This window comes from Scyliorhinus torazame, chromosome 14 (assembly GCF_047496885.1).
Source record: "Scyliorhinus torazame isolate Kashiwa2021f chromosome 14, sScyTor2.1, whole genome shotgun sequence".
NCBI lineage: Eukaryota > Metazoa > Chordata > Chondrichthyes > Carcharhiniformes > Scyliorhinidae > Scyliorhinus > Scyliorhinus torazame.
The window spans coordinates 107,883,327-107,897,865 of record NC_092720.1 but is presented as its reverse complement, the minus strand read 5'-3'; the positions used below and the strand labels follow the sequence as shown (position 1 = coordinate 107,897,865).

At 49.4% G+C, this 14,539-nt stretch overlaps 1 protein-coding gene across 1 annotated transcript in view; it reads left to right on the top strand.

The window, feature by feature from the left end:
• The first annotated feature begins 12,798 nt into the window (after positions 1-12,798).
• st6gal1 (ST6 beta-galactosamide alpha-2,6-sialyltranferase 1) overlaps positions 12,799-14,539 on the top strand; it is a 186,534-nt gene continuing 184,793 nt past the window's right edge. Inside the window, exon 1 of the mRNA XM_072474626.1 lies at positions 12,799-13,024. The gene's annotated coding sequence lies outside the window, so the exon portion shown is untranslated. The remainder of the gene's footprint in view (positions 13,025-14,539) is intronic.

Sequence of the window (14,539 nt, the reverse complement as noted above, 5' to 3'; positions counted from 1 at the left end):
AACTGCGCATTTAACCTTTATCCTCACAAAGTGGCGAGAGGCAATATTGCTCATGGCTAACTTAACATCCCATCTTTCTGCCAGACTGTAGCCTTTCAAAAAGAAGCGGGAGAGAATGCTTCTCCAGGCTGTCTTTCATTTGAATTGGCTTTTAATTTGGTTCTTGACCATTTCCTGTCCCTAGGTTTCCCCTTTGATCCCTGGTGCTCTGTTTTCTATGTAGTAATTTAGACTGTTTGATCAGGTAATAGCAAATGCTGGTGATTAGTGCAGACTTGTTTGGTTCCTGCACTTCAATCCGTTGCAGCTGGACCAGAAATGTTGAAAAAGTGTTGCTGCGATAAACTTCAGGCTGAACTTCCTTCCTCCTTCAAGACATCATGGTTTTCAATAACATGCGAGCATATCGCAGAGACATATTGTGACAGCTTATAAAAAATACTTATGCAGCAAAGTCCTGTTTAATGTAAAAGTTTCATTTCTGTCTCCACACTGTTAAAAGTTATTGCAGTTTTTTTTGTTAACCGCTGTTCCGGTTGTTTGACATGAAACAGATTGCCTCAGGGCTGTTTCTCTCTTTTGAAACAATTTATTTGATTTTCGAAGAGACAACCCACCAGGGAAGCTTTCAGCCAACAGGATAGCACAATTTATGCATTAGTAAATATGCCTTTTGTGAAACCACAGAGAACCCTTCAGTTGTGGAATATCTGTTTATTGACTTTGTTTTGAAGTTGTGACTATGAACATCCAGAATTATGCTAATCAGACAGAGTCAAATGACCTGACATCTGGAGGACAAAATAAATTCAGACAAATCATAGAATTTACAGTGCAGAAGGAGGCCATTCGGCCCATCAAGTCTGCACCGGCTCTTGGAAAGCGGGCCCTACTTAAGCCCACACCTCCACCCTATCCTCATAACCGAATAACCCCACCTGACCTTTTTGGACACTATGGGGCAATTTAACATGGCCAATCCACCTAGCATGCACATTTTTGGACTGTGGGAGAAAACTGGAGCACCCGGAGGAAACCCACGCAGACACGGGAAGAACGTGCAGACTCCGCACAGACAGTGACCCAAGCCAGGAACCGAACCTGGGACCCTGGGCTAACCACTGTGCCACTCTGCCGCCCTACGCGAGTACTAAACAGAAAACACTGGAGACAGCATTTCTGAAAAGAGAAGGATGAAGGCCTGGATTTTTGACTGTGCACCTGGTGTAGAGTTGGGAGAATCCCCTGCTCCGCAAACCCAACTTTTATAAATGTTGGCCCCAAAAGTATGATTTTCAGCCCTTGCGGGCTGTATTAGGAGTCTGGCTATATTTAGGTGACTCCTTAAGTAGTGAGAAGCCAGGGGGTGGGCCCAGCCTGGGCTGGTTGACTCGGGCACAGATAAAAAGAGGCTATACAATAATGCCCAATTGAGAGGTTGGAAAATGATGGTAAAGTCCCTGTGCTTTGAATGCAAGGTCATTGACTTATGAGGTGAGTGGCGAACTCTGTAAATGCTGCCCAACTGTCAACTGTCCCTGGATCGGATGGCACTTTGGCCTTTCTTGTGAGATGGGGGGGAACTGTCATTGTTGCTGCCTATTCAAAGTATAGGCCGCGATTCTCCAGCCCCCTTACGCTCTCGCTCAAGCGAAACAAGGCCGGTGAATAGCGGGAGAGGCCAAAAACGAGAACCGCGCCAGGCGCCAAACAGTTTTGGTGCAACCAGCCCCCTACGCAAATTCGGAACCTTGCCGTAGTGAGGCGAGAAACCAATTATGACCACTTAAGCCCCATTTCATACAATTAACGAGAGCCACCTGTCATCCAACGGCCTCCCATCATTCAACGGTCTACCCCGCAAGAGGTCACACTGGCGCCGATTAGTACTTTTAAAAAATTTGAACCTGGCGGAAGGGCTTCAGTGGGGAGCTGAGGAGGTGAGCAGCCATCTTTGCTCACAGGCAAAGAGCCCAGGTGTGCTAGGCTTGCCACACCAGTGCTCGAGGGACTCTCGGCTGGGGATACGGAACCCTCCGCAGGGATGGGCCGTCATGGGAGGGTTGGGGGTGGTTGCTAAGGGGGCAACCGGGAGGCAACTGCTCGCGGCGCCACCATGTCAACCCTTGGATCGTGTGTACCCATTCCTGGGGCAACCCTTGTCCCTGCATGTCTGCCCCACCGATCACCCATACCCCCCACCGATTGCTGAGGCCTGTGGCTGAAGGCTATTGCTGATAGGGAATTGGTTATCATGGTTAAGTGAGCACTTCACACAACCCAAGTGGATCCCGTGGATGTGTGGGCCATGTGGCATGTGAGAGTCATTGCCTAACATCCCTATCACACCTTGATTCATGGACACTGTGCTTGAACACTGTGGTAGGCAACACCACACACAGCAGCCAACATCCAAACACCCAGGGGATAGAACATAGCTCCGGGGACATGTCCATGGCTGGAGTGTGGGTGAGTGCCACATAGAGGGGAGATGCCTGTAGAGATGGGCCAAGAGTTCGGAGGTCGGCCCACTTTGTGGAAGAAGGTAATGGGGCATCATAATGGTTGTGCACAAAGGTGTTTATTGGGTTTGACAATTCCCCACCCTCCCGATGGTGCTGACCTCTCCCCCATTCCTCACCTCCAGCTCCCTCACTCCCCCCCCCCCCCCCCCCCCCCCCCCATTCCCAAACTCCAGTGCCCTCAGTGATCCTCAATGTGCTTGGCCCTCCGAGCTCCACCACTACGTCTAGGTGTGTCCCCACGATGCACATCTGAGGTAGAGGCAGCCAGCTGCTTACCCTGTCCAGTGCCTTTGAGGCCCCTGGCGGGCGTTCTCTAAGGGCTCTGAGGCCGGAGTGTTCCGGCTCACTTGTTGATGGCACATGCACAGCCGTACCTTCCTGCCCCATGTGCTGGCTGTGAGACACGGCCTCATCAGAGGGGTGGAACGCAGGGAAGCTGATGGCCATTTCGCCACTCCATGGGACATGTCTGGGTTGGCACTCAACACCCCCTTCTCCCGCTCGGTGCCCATAGGGCCCTGGGTTCACCTTGGGACAGCGGGGCAGCTGGTTTGAGCCCCGGCTGCCCCTGCATCATCTGGCTCTGCCAGCCCTGGCAGTTCCACTTGGCCGCACCATTGTGTCGATGCCCTCAGCGATGCTCCTCAGTGACGCTCCTCAGTGACTGGGACATGCTCTGCAGCACCTCGGCAATGCTCACTTGCAACAGGGACAAACTCCGCAGCGCCTCAGCTATTTTCATCTGAAAGCGGGACATGTCCCGCAGAACCTCATCAAGGTTAGCCTGGTACTGGGTGACACTCCTCAGCAAGGCGGACATTCTGTCAAAACTCTCAACCATGGCAGTCACCATCTGCACAATGCCTTGGACACCTTCACTAATGGTGCCGACGTCATGCATCAGACTCTCCACTGCGGTCGCCACCCTAGCAGTGTTGACCTCGGTGCCAAGCATTGCCGGCAAAAGTTCCGGCACTCATAGCCTCTGGGACTCTGGGGGCAGCACGGTAGCACAGTGGTTAGCACAGTTGATTCACAGCCCCAGGGTCCCAGGTTCGATTCCCGGCTTGGGTCACTGTCTGTGCGGAGTCTGCACGTTCTCCCCGTGTGTGCGTGGGTTTCCTCCGGGTTCTCCGGTTTACTCCCACAATCCAAAGATGGGCAGGTTAGGTGGATTGGCCATGCTAAATTGCCCTTAGTGTCCAAAAAGCTTGGGTAGGATTACGGGGATAGGGTGGAGGTGTGGGCTTGGGTAGGGTGCTCTTTCCAAGGGCTGGTGCAGACTCGATGGGCCGAATGGCCTCCTTCTGCACTGTAATTGCTATGAACCTATGACTCCTCCAAATGGCTATGGATCTGCTACACTGTCGCTGACAGCACTCTCTGATTGTGCCGGCCACACCCTATTGTCTCCATCAGCTCCGGGATGACCTCTTCCACAGGCTCAGCATCATGCTGAAACCCAGTTGGGTTTTGGGATCTCCGACTGCCGTCTCGCCTGGGGGTTCCTGCCTCCACCTAATGTACATCAGCAGCAGTGCAGTGCTCACCAGATTGTGCCCCAGAAGCCTGACCACTAACATTTCCTACCGAGGTGTGTGCATCTGTGCTGGTGGAGGGTGGCGATGACAATTGTGATGTGACTATTATGGTGGCATCCTCGGAGCTCTACTCTGAGGTATTCTCCTGGGAGGTTGGAGAGGGGGCCGCCTGGGTTGGGCCAGCGCCGCTGGCTGGAAAATCTGCGGGAGAATGGGCATGTGGTCAGTGGGAGGGATGGGTCAGTCAGTAAGGCAATCACTATTCACGTTTGACAGGTCCTCCGGGTAGAGCCGGTGGTTCTTCACCTCTGCGCTATCCGCCAGCCTCCGCATTGGTGACCAACCTGTCCTCGGCCAGCCCAGTCAACTCCAAGGCATGCTCCTCAAAGGTGGTGAGGATCCTGATGTCTGGCACACCACTGCCAGCCTGGGCCCTCTCCCAGAGGTTGTGGCAGCGCTTTCCTGAGACATAGAGGGGGCATCGTTACTACACGCGTAGTTCACAATGGTGGCAGGGGGGGTGTGAAGGAGGGATTGGAGGGGGGAATGGGGTAAAGGAAAGGTTGGGGAAGGTTGAAGGAGGAAGGGTGTAGGCATTCCTGTGGGGCGGGGGGGAAGGTATCAGGGGAGGGAGTGGGTGTTGCTGTCTGTTCACTCATGCTGCCCGGTGTAGGTCACACTCCTCCTGGTCACACTCCCCGAGCTCACTGCCGCCGCCACCTTGTCCCAGGCAGGACAGGCTGCCCTTTGACTGACCCTCCTAGGCCCTCGGGACAACAGCACATCCCTCCTGGCCTCCACAGCATCTAGCAGCCTCCCAGGTCAGCGTCCCCGCCTGGGGTTGGTCTCCTCGGCGCCATTGTTGCGAGCTAGCTGGGGTTGGCCGAGCAGGTGCAGCTTAGATGCTGCTCGATCTTGTTAGACGGGGACTGGCGAGTGTTGTGCCGCCGAATCGGCTGGAGAGCCTTCATTTGCACTGTGAGGCCTTGTTAAGTGGACCAACTAACGTTGAGTAGCGTTGCCGGCCTCCCTGGGCTGAGCGCTGGGAAACTCGCGGTAATTTCCGCTCGCTGCCACACTTAGAAATTGTTCAGGAGAATCATGTCCCTACTGTACTGAAGTATTGAATTCACAAGTCACAGCCATGGTGGGGGGGGGGGGGGGGGGGGGTCCTTACCCTCGGTAACCCTATCTGCCAAAGATATTCTTCAGTCATGTCGTTAGCTGCCAATGCTCAGCGGATGAATGATGAACAGTTTAACAGTCATTATCCCATCCACTTGCACTCTTGTCACCCATCTATTCACATGCAGCCACACGGTTGAGCCTTTACCAGGTCCCTCACATTGTCATGCCATAACAGTGTGATTAAGAGGGAGTAAAGGGCAGTAAGTGGTTGCGGAGCGCAGCATGCTAACTTGGAGCCACAGCCACAGCATACCTGGCACCAAACATTTTTGCAGTCATTCTCTCCCCCCACCTTTCCGGAAGAAGACCTTGTAGTGGTCACAGACTGCCTCCTGGACATTGAGTGAGTGGAAAGGCTTCCAGTTGACAAAGGTGTCTGCAGTTTGAATGGGGGCCTTTATGGCAACTCGAGTAACAATCTTTAACCCTGTACCCAAGGGAAGCCAGCGAATTGGGCAAAGGCTGTGGCACTCTGTGTCTAAGACACCAAATCAACAGGGAAATTAACGTGCTCCCCCATGCAAGGAAACAGGGAATTAGTTACAGCCTTAATGGAGATGTGTGCTGCTGAGTTGGATGCACAGGCTGATCTGCTGCTGAGCCCTGGAAAGAGGGTTCAGAGAAAAGAGAAAAGTTTGAGACATAAAAATTAATAGCCATGATTTACAGCCACTTGCATGGTGTCGGAATCAATAGAGTGTGGCCTGAGTTGCTGCTGGGCCATGCAGCACACGTCTGCCTCCACTTCACAGCTTAATCTCAGGCACTTTTGGCACTGGTCATTCGTCATATTGTGGTAGGATGTCCTTGGTCTCTACACCCTTCCCACAGGTTAATACCAGGTTGTCCTGACTCTCCTCCTGCCTGCTGTACATGGTGTTGCCTCTGCCTCCTGATCTTCGTGCTCTCCTGTTTAGGCTGTTCAGCACAGGTCTAAATCGCTGGCTTTGAAAGCAGACCAAGGCAGGCCAGCAGCACGGTTCAATTCCCGTAACAGCCTCCCCGAACAGGCGCCGGAATGTGGCGATTAGGGGCTTTTCACAGTAACTTCATTTGAAGCCTACTTGTGACAATAAGCGAATTTCATTTCATTTCATTCCCTCTGGCTTCTGGCCTGACTGAGATATACAACATCTAGAGTGAGTATTTTCCTTCTCCTAAAGCAAAATGCGCCCTTCTCAAGCTTTTGGCACCTGATTATATGAGGCAGTAAGGGCAAATATAACCTTGCTAGGTCTACCAGCCCCTCCCTCCTACTCCCTTAGGTTTAAGTCAGAATGTTAGTATTGTGTTTTTGCCACTTCGGGGGCAGAAAAATCCAAATGAGTCCCTTCACCTCTTGAGAAAGGTGCAGGGTTATCCCAAAAAATTCACCCGTTCAGAATTGCTCTTAGCAGATCGAACCTGCGCGCATTAGTGTTTCACAGTCCTACTTCATTAAGATCACACAGGAGTGAAGACAGCTGCTGATTTAAATGGGCAACTGCTTCTATAAAATGCACATCCATGAATCATGACCTGCCGCCTATTCTTATTCTTGCAAAAATGGTAGGTGGCATCGGCATGAGCGAAGCTTTCAATTTCCAGACTTGTTAGATGATCTCTTCTGGTAGGTGAATGCACATGCGAGAGATTTGAGTGAGGTTCAGGTCAAGTGGTTGTGACGCCTTTTCACAGTCAAATAGCTGACCCATAATCAACCTCTAGATTCCGAAATGAAGAGTGGCTACTTGAGGAAGCTACAGGGAGTCATCCGGCAACACAGAGAATTTTACACCGCACTTTCTTAACATTTTAAATACTGGCAAAGATCCAGCAGATCAGTTGACTTTTTACTGAAGAAAGAAAGATTCACATTTATATAAAGCCTTTCATGACCTCAGAATGTCCTTAAGCACTTTATAGATAAAGTTTATTGGACCTCTTCATTCATTTTCTGATGCTCTGGGAGAAAGCTGTTTATCCAAGCTCCCCACTTCTCTGGCTGCTGGATTGATCTAACTGAAGATGATGTGCACCATTCTAGTACCTGCTTCCCTGGCTATGGCAGCAATGCTGATCAGTTAGAATTTATTCATAACCCTTCAACTTGAACAATTCTGTCTGTAAATTGCTGTAAGCGTGAGCTGATAATGGGCAATGGGGCATCATGGACTTTAGTGAATGGTGGGACCAACAGTCTATCCTTACACAATGAGGTGCAAGGATTGAGTTAGAAACAGAAGATGACAAATCAGGTGGAATGAAAAGTGAAAAGAGGGAATGAAGAGAAAAAAGAGACAGAGTAAATGAAAGATTATTTTTAAAGTTTTTATTTTAAGGACCTCTGGAACCAATTTGCCATCTATAGGAATGCGACTCCAGTTTCAACCATTCCTTTTTTTGAGTAATATGGAAACGTAACCTCCTCATTCGAAAGGTATTTGTACACTGTACTGTTAATTTTCTGGCCCAACCTTCCGCAGTATATTTCTTTGGCAACTGATGTGTAATTCCAGCAATATCTTGAAACTCACCGGGAGATTGAAGGTGAGCTGCCTGTTGTCACTATGTTAACTGTCCAGTGACTCAAAGCAAGTTTTAATGCATTGAATATCTCTTCCTTACTGAAGTTGCCAGATTAATTTATTCTTTGAAATGACACGCACCATTAAACTCACCATTACTTTGGCAACAATTCTGGCCCATACATGTTCGAGCTTGAGAACACTGGTTTAATCCTTTAGTTCAGATTCTCCCTCCCCACTGTAAGTATTTGATAAACACACTATCAGTTTGCTTCAGATGCTCTCACACAGGGAACTCCCAGCCTGTTCTTGTAAGGATAATTAAACTGACTGAGCAACCTGTATTCAAAATGTCAACAGACTGTGCAATACAGAAAGTGCTTTGCTGCAGGGTAGCGCATATCATGATGCTAATGGAAGGAGCTCTGAGGTTAGGGATGGGGATGGGGGGGAGTGGGGGTGATGTTTGTTGTGTTATGTAATTTGGAATAACACAAGCTGCCACTTGAATAAAAGATGCTCCAGACTTTGAAGTGAGTTCAATGTGTTTTATTGAACTATTAGCACAGTTCTCAATTAGTTCGACTCTCTGTTAATATAAATGTAGTAACTCAATCTAACTGAACCAGCCTTGCTCTAAGCCACATGCTGGGGTGTGATGTCGAGGATACACCCTGTCTCACTCTGTAGATGTTGGTCTGTGGAAAGAGGCGGGGTGTGTGCCTCATCCCTTTTATAGTGAGATACCACCCCTGAGTGTCCTGACTGCTCATTGGTCGTGTCCTATTCTATATATTCATTAGCTGCATGTTTGCATATCATGACATCTCCCCTTTTTTTAAATGTTTTGTTGGCGTATGTGAATGTATTTACTTGTGAATGAGTCTGTTGAACGTGACTGACGGAGGACAACAGAACAGAGCAAACAAAACAAACGTTCACAAGTCCAGTCTCTGAGGCTTGCATCTGATCCTGGTCGACCGCCGGAGAGGTGGTGGGGGGGGGACGGCACCTTGACAGGCGGGATGGAAGCCTGACTGGTGGCCTCGTGGTGCGAGGTATCAGGAGGTGGCAATTCAACATATGGAAATGGAGGAGAAAGTGGTTGCGGGCAGGCAACTTTGCGCAGTGCCCGTCGATTCCTTCGCACGATGGAGCCATCAGCCATACGTACAACATAAGAGCGGGGCACGGCCTGTCGAATAACGACAGCCTGGGCAGACCATCCACCATCCGGTGTCTTGATCCTGACAGTGTCTGCCGGGGATAGCACGGCCAGATTGGTGGCATGGGCATCATAGCCCTGCTTTTGACGGTCTCTGTGCTGCTGCATCTTCTGCAGCACCGGGAGGTGATCCAGGTTGGGCAGGTGTATGGCTGGAAGCATCGTCCGCAGGTCCCTGTTCATCAGGAGTTGAGCCGGCAACATGCCAGTGGACAATGGAGTCGCCCTGTACGCGAGCAGTGCAAGGTGTATGTCGGAAGCAGAGTTTGCGGCCTTGCAGATGAGCTGTTTCACAATGTGCACCCCTTTCTCGACTTTTCCATTGGACTGCGGATAGTGCGGACTGGAGGTGACATGCTGGAAATTGTATGACCTGGCAAACGTGGACCATTCTCGACTGGTAAAGTACGGGCCATTGTCACTCATGACGGTGATTGGGATGCCATGCCTTGAGAACGTCTCCTTACAGGCTTTGATGACGGTCCGAGGGGGTGAGGTCCGGGAGCTTCAGCACCTCAGGGTAATTTGAGAAATAGTCGATGATCAATACGTAGTCGCGACCATTTTCATGAAAGAGGTCGATGCCAACCTTGGACCACGGAGAGGTCACTATGTCATGCTGTTGGAGCGTTTCCTTGCTCTGCGCTGGCTGGAACCGCTGACAGGTAGCACAGTTCAGGACCATGTTCGTTATGTCCTGGCTGATGCCGGGCCAATAGACAGCTTGCCGGGCTCTGCGTCTGCACTTTTCAACACCCAGGTGTCCCTCATGAATCTGGTGCAGCACCAAGCTCTGGAGACTGAGCGGAATGACAATCCTGTTCAGCTTGAGGAGGATACCATCAATCACCGTCAGGTCATCCTTCACATTGTAAAATTGTGGGCACTGCCCTTTCTGCCAGCCATTGGTGAGGTGGTGGATGACGCGCTGCAAGAGGGGGTCTTTGGCTGTCTCATCACGGATGAGAACTACCTTCTCATCTGTGGCCGGGAGAGTGCTAGCACACAGCTGCACCTGCAATTCGATGTGCTGGATGATCTCCAGTGGCTCACTGAGCGAGGTGACGGAGTGGGACAATGCATCAGCGATGATGAGCTCGTTGCCAGGTGTATACACCAAGTTGAAGTCATACCTCCTAAGTTTAAGCAGAATTATCTGCAACCGAGGCGTCTTGTCATTCAGGTCCTTGTGGATGATGTGGGGCCTATGATCCGTCTCAACCGTGAATGTCAGCAGGCCGTAGACATAATCATGAAATTTGAGGATGCCGGTGAGAAGACCCAAGCACTCCTTCTCAATCTGAGCATATCTGGTGTCAGTGGGCGTCATCGCCCTTGATGCGCAGACTACTGGTGCCCAGGATGATGTGTCATCTCTTTGAAGCAACACCGCACCGATGCCATCCTGACTCACCTTGTGGATATCTTTGTCTCCCAGTCCGAGTCGAAGAATGCCAGGACTGGTGCAGTGGTGAGCTTGGCTTTCAGCTCCAGCCACTCTGTCTGGTGTGCCACCTTCCACTCAAAGGCAGTTGACTTTTTCACCAGGTTGCGTAGGGCCGTGGTGTGTGTGGCCATGTGTGGAATGAACTTGCCCAGAAAATTGACCATAACCAAGAAGCGCAGCACCGCCTTTTTATCCTCAGCGACCTTCATCGCCTCGATGGTATTGATATTGTCTGTGTCTGGGCGATCACCATACTGTGAGATCTGGTCGCCTAGGAACTTGAGCGTCGATTTGCCAAAACAACATTTGGACCTGTTTAACTTTAGGCCATTGGCATGTACACAGCGGAATACCTTCTGGAGACGGGACACATGTTCTTCAGGGGTCGTGGACCATATGATGATGCCGTCCACGTACACACAAACCTCTTCAATGCCTTCCAGCACCTGATCCATGATGCGATGGAATATCTCCGATGCCAAGATGATGCCAAATGGAATGCGATTGTACCAGTATCTGCCAAAAGGCGTCTTGAAGGTGCAGAGCCTTCTGCTGGACTCTTCCAGCTGGATTTGCCAAAATCCCTGTGATGCATCCAATTTGGTGAAGAAGCGCGCGTGTGCCATCTCACTCGTGAGTTCCTCCCGCTTCGGGAGTGTTCCCGTATGATATTCTCATTGAGATCCTTGGGATCAATGCAGATGCACAGGTCCCCCGAAGGCTCCTTTATGCACACCATCGAGCTGACCCAGCCAGTCGGTTCGGTGACCTTGGATAAGATGCTGAAGATCCTTGAGCTGTGCCTTCAGGCGCTCTCTCAGTGGAGCAGGGACTCATCGCGGTGTGTGGACCACTGGCTTGGCATCAGGTTGTAGCAGAATCTTGTATCGATACGGCAGCGTCCCCATCCATTGAACACATCTGGATACTGGGCGAGGATGTCGTCGATGCCGGCCTGAAGATCCACATGGGAGGATGCTGTGGTGTAAACCCTTTGAATGAGTTTCAGCTGCTTGCAGGTGTGTGCACCTAGTAGGGATGCCCTGTCCAGCTTAACAATTTCAAAGCGTAACCGTGCTTGTGTGTGTCGGTTGGATACACCTGAAACAGCATCTGCCTCTTGCAGGGCAGTATTTCTTTAAATGGGCAGTGCCACAGTTCGAACACGTCATGACGTCGGCGTCCTGACGCTCCGTGCGTCGTTGCACATGCGCAGTGCGGGTTTCGGCCGCTTCGTTATCCCATTCTCATCGCGGATGCGCCCTGGGAAGAGCCGCAAAATGGCCGCCTTCGTCAATGTAGAGGCGCTGCATCCAGGAGGTGGCCTGCACACTCTCTGCCTTGTGGGAGGCTAGTTTATCATTTTCTGCCGTTTTGTACTGGGAATAGCGATTTTCAGCGTGCTCGTGCACTGTGCATGTTTCAATCACGACTGGCAGGGTCATATGCTTGATCTTCAGTAACTGCTCTCTCAGAGGATCAGAGTGAACTCCAAAAACGATTTGGTCTCTGATCATGGAGTCAGTGATATCACCGAAGTTACAGGATTGCGCTAGCAGTCTAAGGTTAGTTAGATATGAGTTGAAGGATTCGTCTTTATCTTGCAATCGCTGCTGGAATATGTAGCGCTCGAAGATTTTGTTGGTGTCCATCTCACAGTGGCTGTCAAACTTGTCCAGGATGGTCTGAAACTTTGTCTTGTCCTGGTCTTCGGCGAAGTGAAAGGAGTTGAATATTTCCAAGGCGTGATCACCCGCTGATGTGAGGAAAAGAGCTATCGTCCGTGCATCAGGCGCACTATTGAGGTCTGATGCTTCGACGTAAAGCTGAAATTTCGGCTTGAATGTCCGCCAGTTGGCACTGAGATTGCCAGAGGTCCTGAGCTGGTGAGGAGCCGGAATCTTTTCCATTGTGCCGGTATACATTCGCTGGTCATCACGGGTCTTGCTGAGTTGAACTAACTGGATTGAACAGACTCCTGGTATCATGTTGTGTTATGTAATTTGGAATAACACAAGCTGCCACTTGATGCAGTTTTGAGTAAAAGATGCTCCAGACTTTGAAGTGAGTTCAATGTGTTTTATTGAACTATTAGCACAGTTCTCAATGAGTTCGACTCTCTGCTAATCTAAATGTAGTAACTCAATCTAACTGAACCAGCCTTGCTCTAAGCCACATGCTGGGGTGTGATGCTGAGGATACACCCTGTCTCACTCCGTAGATGTTGGTCTGTGGAAAGAGGCGGGGTGTGAGTGCCTCATCCCTTTTATAGTGAGATACCACTCCTGAGTGTCCTGACTGCTCATTGGTCGTGTCCTATTCTATGTGTTCAGTAGGTGCATGTTTGCATATCATGACAATGTTGTGTGAGGAGTTCAATGACAGAGCTTACAACACCAACCAATTCACAGGTTTTTGCTTTCTTAAATTGAAGGCGAAATCAGAAACCTCATGGCCTGCGTGACCAATGAGCTCTGTGGCTTCTGAAATTTACTCCTGAGGCACTGGAACGGAATATGTAAACTTGCAAGGAGGGAAAGACAAGTTACAACAGCAATCTGCAGCAGTGATCGACAGTACTTTAGCACAAGGTAATTTGAGTCTTTCACTTGAGTTCCACAGGCACTCTAGATCATTTAATGAAATACAGTACAGCGTGGAAAGATGAAGTCTCCTGTTTCTTAATTCCATGTTGTACTGTATTGCATTACATGATCTTAGTGACTGCGAAACTCAAATTAAACTATAATTTTTGCTCTTCACCTTCAATTAAGACCTTGTTTTCAATACTTACTTATTGTGTTATCTTTACTTTAAGAAGTGAACGTTGTCATAGAGAGCTCTGAAGCATTCCTTTACAAAGGTGTGGTAAAATACATGAAACGGATGCATTGATGCAAAATATAATTCAGATAACAGACAGTCAAAAGTGTAGACAGAATGGACTAGTACTCCAGTTACCCCATCCTGCCACAGGTCTGTTCAGTTCACCTTGTACTTTGTACAAACACATTTGCTGCTTAGTGAGCAGAACAACGATTTAAAGTTAATGATTTTAGAACTGCTGGCACATTTTTAAAAATGAGTTCCTTTATTGTGCTTTTACATTTGACTTGTTCCAATTACCAGTTCAAATGTTATGCTTGGCGATGACATTACTGGAAATAACTAATGTATCGGTAGTCTGCACTACTTCACGGTGTGTAATGCAAAAGTAATAATACTTGCAATGTTATATATGATGTCAGAAAGGGGACAGAAATGATGTGACATTTCTCACTTTTTCTGAAGTCAGTGAGTCATGCTGGCACTGACGGCTCCACCCGCTAACGGTAAGAAAGTGAGTGCCAAAAGATTACTCCACTGTTTTTTTAAAAAACACTTTCCTTGCCTGAGAAAATTCTTCGTGCAGGGTATTCAAGCGTGTTGGTTGTGTTCCAGTTGCTTTAATTCCCAAGTAACCATTCCTCATGCGTGTGCATAGTGTTGCAAGCTTTTGAATTAAAGTAGCAGTGAGAAGACGAAGAACCCACAACAGCCAAAGACATTCCTGTGCTCCTTCATGTGCATACATACGCATGCCGCGGGTCGCTGGGTGGGGGGGGGGGAGATCAGGAACAAGAATGCTGGCTTCTTTGCAGCTCCCTCAACCCTGAAGCTATTGCCCAGGTGCAGCATTACAGAGTTCGCAAGAGCCTTCAACCTCTTCCAGCATTTGTTGCCATGGGGATTCCGGGAGCTTAGAGTCGGAATAGGAATTTTCTAATGATCCACTTTGAACAATAGCACACCTGAAAATGAAGGTGGAGTGAGATTTTGAATCAGTCGTAGGTAAAATTACTGCCACTGAGATTGGCTCTGTCACTTTTCAGTCAGTAGTAGATTCTGTCTGTAATGGCAGCTTCCACAAGATGTGATGTGTAGCTCATTTTAATAAACCATTCTGGAATTTTAAGGATCCTTGAACTAAAAAGAGACAGAGTTGACATGTTTAACATACTGGGGATAGAGTTTTAATCTGCTGACTGGATTTAAAACTGGCGTTGTGAGCCTGATGGGGCAGCGTGGTGGCACAGTGGTTAGCATAGCTGCCTCACAGCTGTAGG